Below are 6,000 nucleotides of genomic sequence, written 5' to 3' on the forward strand. Positions count from 1 at the left end.
TTTTTCATTCCCTCTTGCAGAACTTTAAAGGGATCATTCCACTGTTTCTGGCCTCCATTATTTATGATGAGAAGTCAGCCATCATTTAGACGCTTCTTTCCCTTTTTGTAACTTTTAAAATTATGTATATAGCTGCTTTTAAGATTTTTTCTTCCTCTTTGATTTTCAGCAATTTGACTACATGGTACTTAGGTGTGCTTCTCTTTGTATTTAAATTTAAGATATTGGTGGATACTTTTGGTCCTGTCAGGCTTGTTTCGTTCTCTATTAGGGCAAATCTATTTCAGTTTCAAACTTAGTCTTAGTGCGTGGCCCTCGTTCCTAAAGCATGATCTTTCTGGAGTCATAACTGAATGTGCAAAGTACTCAGTGAGGTGTCTCTACTCTGGCTGGTCTAGAATTCCGACATCTCCCAGCATCATCTTTCAGCTAATATTCTCAAAATATTTGATCTCTGGATTCCAGCCCTTTCACACATAGCCTGGCTCTCAGCCAAGGAATTGAGGTAAATTCTCATGCTGACTTCTGAGGTTACCTCGAGGTTCTCTACAGCTCTCTTTTCTTGAGTGTTCTCGAGTGTTCATAAGTTAAATTCATCTCCTTGATTCCTTAACTCAACAGGATGACAACTCTGCTTCTCTAACTCCTCTTTATACTCGTAGAGGCAACTGTTATCTTGTATTTATGTTTATCACTTTTATGCATATCTTTATACTTTTCCTATTCATGAATATATTCTCAAACAGAATGGCTAAGTAACTGAAATACGTAAACACTGGAATACAGAGATGCTTTGGAGAGAGTACGGAATTTGTATGAGTAAGAAAGATTCAAGAGGCAGGAATATGACTTAGAAGGTTGTTGAAATGGTTCATGTGAATGTTGGTAAGGCAGGGGTTAAGGCAAAAGGAATTGACAAGGAGACTCAAAGCCCATTTGTAAGGAAGCAATACAATATTAGATTTGACTTAGAGCCTGTGTTTCAATTGTATTATTGGTGTTATTTAAATAGTTAGAAATATAGTTTTCAAAAATATGTCCTGTTGAACATTTAATGAGTGTCAGGCACTGTGGATGCGATGTTGAGCAACAAACAAACAAACGAACAAACACCCCCAACCCCCTATAGTTTCTGCCTATATGATTTTCTTTTTTTCTGTGCCCAAAGTCCCTTCTAAAGAGACAAAGCTACACAGCCATTATTTCAGCCTGATAATCTGCAGCATGCTTTGGTATGGCTGTGCCAGATGTGCACAGTCAGTGCCTATTCTAATTGGTTGGCACCTTGTTCTAACTGGTTGATTCCCCATTCTGGTTGGTTGATGTCTGTGTTGTATTAGTTATTAAATACTTAACTATCACCACAAATGACCAATAATGTGGCACCCAAAAGATAAGCTAGGCCTCTCATACTCTTTATCTCAAGAGAAAAACATTGAAAGAATTAGCCCTGCAACTCAAAATTATGGAGGATCAGAAACATGATTAAAAGAAAGAAGCTAATGGTAGCAGGATTAAAAAAAAAAAAAAGGCAGACACATAAGACTGTAATTACATCACAACCAAGGTATAGCATTAAAACTCTGCCAGGATGTTTTGACAAATCTTGAATTCAGAACCATTCTTCAACTACAGATTGTTTGAAGCCCTCCTCCCCCACCCCGTATGTTTTAGATATCTGTTTCTTATATGTCCAAGGAATTCTAATCACTTCCTATGATTCTTGATATTACTCCCCCACTCCCCTCACCGTTACTTAAGCTACCTTGAGTAGGTCTCTGTTTATTTAACCGAAGAGATAGGCTGTATCATAATCTGTAATTCAGGTATTTGTTAAGCCATGATACCAACCCTTTCATTAATATGAGCATGGTATCATTGCAGAAAGAGGCCAAATGTATTATGAACAGAGGAGCAACCTGAAGCCCAGAGATATTTTCTGACCACACTGGGTGATGGAATTTACTCAGTTCTCTTAACTTTAGGTCTTAACTGATGATACAGAACAGTGGTTCTCAAATTTGAGTGTGCTACAGAATCACCATGAAGGCCCTGTCTAGGCCTTATTGCCAGAGTTTCTGATTTGGTAGATCTAAGAATTTACATTTTCAACACATGTCCAGGTGCTGCTAGTGCTGCTGGTCTGGGGACACACTTTACAAACCACTGACATGGAAAATTCTCACACAAGTTCATGTTTATGTTTGTTTCCCACCTTTAGAGAGTCACCAGCTCCATGGTCACTCATTGCTTTACAACATTATGTCTGTCATTCATATTCCCAGGGTTAGATGGGTAGTGTTTGGAAGCTGATATCCAAGAGCAAGGAGAAAGTTATAAAGGAGCCACTTCACTAATAATGATTTTTTTCTTCCTGGAAGAAGTGACGGCAGGGAGATTTGAGTGTTTCCAATTACTTCTCCAGTGCTTACTGTGCTATGAATAAACTGCCGTAAGTATACAATTGGGGTCTGGCAATATTTCTTTAATATACTATACTGGGAGAAACTAATGATGGTGAACTACAAACATTTCTCAGATTTAGGTGGTTATTATCACTAGGATTACATCTCTAATTCACATAAAATAAAATTTCATAACCCAGCAATGACCCATTTTTATTACTTAAAAAACTAAAAATCAACAATAATAACAGTAATTGTTGCCTAAGCTTAATAGAGGTCTGTTTTGTCAAAATGGGAAATTCCTGCATGAATTCTCTTCACTTAGTCACACACTTTTCTGTGAATTGAACCATGTCCTGGTACTTCTTCACTCAATTAATGTTTATGGAAAAGCAAAAGTTAGAAACCATGCTCTGTGGGGAAGCCAAAGACATTCAGGATATGGTGACTTCCCAAAGAAAAGCTTACTGTTCAATAGGATGATGAGATTTCTACAGAAATTACTGTGACAGCAAGAAGTAGAGCAGATCAAGTGCCCTCAGTGTCAGAGGAGAGGGGCGTCTCTTTGGGTTGGAGTGATCAGAGAAGGTTCTGTGTAGAAAGTGGAATCTCAGCAGGATTATGAAAGTGGACTTGGGTTTTGACAGGGATATGTGGGAAGAAAAGCAAGGATGGAGAATTAATTCTAAGAACTCAGGATATATCTCATTAATAGTGGGTTAAGTGGTTAGTGGGTTAAGTGGCTCATGGAAGATCCATGCAAAGGAGGAGTGGAAAAGGAGAGTAGAAGTGAGAAAAAAAAAGATCAGAATCCTAAATGCCAGATCAAGGATTGACAGTTTATCCAGTAGAAAATGGGGACACAGTGAGGTTTCTGAACAAAGGAATAGTATGATCTAGACATTTACCTTTATCACATTCATGAAGGGCCAATGACAAAGGAAGTATAGTTGATTATAAAGTGAAGAGAATGAAAGCAGTGAGATGATTCAAGAGGTGCAATAGTCTAGGAATGAAGGTTAAGACTGGACTAGACCTAGAAGGCCCTCATGGGAACAACAAAGCACGGCTGTAAGTAAAGCTGGGACAAAATGTGGCTACTAATTGTACAAAGTTTATGTTTAGAAGAGTGTTGGTGTTATTTGCCAAAATAGAAAAGTCAGCGGGGGAGGTATGTTTAAGGGTTGGGGAGGAAAATGATGAATCTATATATACATATGCTGGGTTTATACTTCTCTAAGTAAAGCCAGATAGAAATCTTGATAGTGGTTGGAGAAGTGGAGCTTGAGAAAAAAAGTCAAATTGAACTGTTGTATCTGTCAGGATAGGCTAGGTTATGCTGCAATAACAAGCTGCACTGAAATCCCAGTGTTTTGAAACAATGGGGTTTATTTTTAACTGACAATGCACAGCCACTGCAGTTTAGGAAGGAGACTCTGTTCATCCTAGTTACTCAGGGACTCAATTTGATGGAGGTTCCATCTCAACATATTCTCAGTGATCACAGAGACTGGGAAAGAGGAGCATGGCAAACCAAGGGCTGGCTCATAAAACTGCTGCCTGGAGTAACACATGACACTTTTGCTCACATTTCATTGGCAAAAGTAAGTCACATGATCATGCCTGAACTAGGGTGAATGCAGAAAAACAATCCAACATTCTCCTAGGACAAAAGAACTACCATGTATGAAACTCTGCCCTGACTCTTGTATCATCCAGGTGAGAGATGATGAAGACAGAGCAGTAGATACAATCTTCAATGTAAAGAAGAGAGAGGGGTAAAAACAAAGCTCTAAGGACAGAACCTCAAGGAGCACTCTTATTATAGGGAGAACACATATTTAAGAAGACAAAATAAAAACACATTGAAAAGCAAAGGTCTCAGCTTTGTCTGGGATCACATCTGTGAGAAGCATCTCAGGAAACTTCCTCACTGTCAAATCTAGAGATAAGTCAGAGAAGCTGAGGCCAAGGAAAGGCTGTTGGGTCTGACCATGAAGGAGATGTGGTTGACCTTCAAAAGAGCTGCTTCAGTAAGGAGACGGGACCACATATAAAGCCAGACTGATGAGGCAATGATCAAAAATGGAGACAGAGCACACTGGACTGTGTTAAAAAAGGAAGGCAAATAAGATGGTTGCTTGAGGTAGCAGCAAAATCAAAGCTGCTTTGCTAAGTCAAATCTGACAGATTTTCATTTGTTCAGTCAGCAAATATTTATTGAGCATTTACTCTTGCCAAACACTGTTTTAGGAGCTGGGAAGAGAACGAGCAAGATAAATTTTCTGTTCCCATGGAGCTTATCTTCTAGTGGAGGCAGACATACAATAAACAAGTGAGCAAATAAATGAATGACTGAAAAAGATAATTTCAAATTATATTTAGTTCTGATAAAACTAAATAAATTAGATTTAGTTCTTCCTTTCCTTCTGAAAGGAAGTAACTGGGTGGGTGAAGAGCGTGGGCTGAAGGGTAGATACCATAGTAGTCAGGAAAGCCTTCTCAGGAGGGGATGACAAATAAGATGATTCCCAAAGGACAAGAAACATCAGCCAAGCAAAGATTTGGAGCTAGAGTGTTCCATGGTCGGCAGAATGGAAAGCTCTGATGGAAAGATCAAGTTCTCATAGAAAATAAGGATTAGAAGGAAAATTTAAAATGGCTGGGTGTGTATGCATATTCGTGTGTGTGTGTGTGTGAATAGCTACAGTAAATGAAGGTTCTAGAAGGAATTTACTTTTCAGTGCACAGGATTAATTAGTTTAGAAGCATGTGACTTGTCCTTCAGGTAATCTTCCACAGCACCAGCCTCAGTTGTTTGGGAAAGGTTGCTGCAGGGTAGAGATCTGCTGAGGTAGATTCTTTCTCAGGGTTTTATATTGTCCAAGCTATTTCTTTTTAAAGATTTTGAACCAGCCCTACTGGTTTACCATGAAATGCCTTTTATACTTGCGTTCTCTCTAGTTTCAGGTGTGCAGAATGTAGTCAAACATTTGGATAAGTTTGACCTTTCTCACGTGTCACTGTGGGTGTAGGACCCCTTTTCCTAGGCCTACTCTTCTATCTATGTGGGTTTTTGAAAGAGATGCTTAAAACAAATCTCTGCAGAACCCTATCACCAGCCCCCGTGGCCTTAGGAGATGAGAGAGGTCCTTACAGCCATTAGGTCAGAATTGAACTGGCACTGGGAAAAAGTCTATATATTTTATTTGGTGTAAGCTGCAAAAAGATTAATTTGTGTTAACTTATTTCTATTTATTCAGAATATTTGTTTATTGCCCTCCCCTCCTGTAACATGAGCTCTATAAGGGCAGGAATATCTGTTTTGTGCAATGATGTAGCTCTGGCTTCTAGAACAGTGCCCCACACGGAGGAGGCACTCAGTAAATACTGCAGAATTTAACATTTCTTCTCCCTGTTGTGGGACCCTGGCAGGAAGGAAGGCTTCCTGTCGGGGAGTGCCCCAAAGGTAGCCAAGTTCCCATGTGAGCTGTGACAGCTGGTCTCAGGACCTGTTCTGTAGACCTCTAAAGTCCCAGGCCTGAGGTCTGGAGAAAAACCTGCGCTCGGAGAAGTGGACTGGAGACCCAGGGTG

The sequence above is a fragment of the Rhinolophus ferrumequinum genome, chromosome 14 (assembly GCF_004115265.2).
Source record: "Rhinolophus ferrumequinum isolate MPI-CBG mRhiFer1 chromosome 14, mRhiFer1_v1.p, whole genome shotgun sequence".
NCBI classification, from domain to species: Eukaryota; Metazoa; Chordata; class Mammalia; order Chiroptera; family Rhinolophidae; genus Rhinolophus; species Rhinolophus ferrumequinum.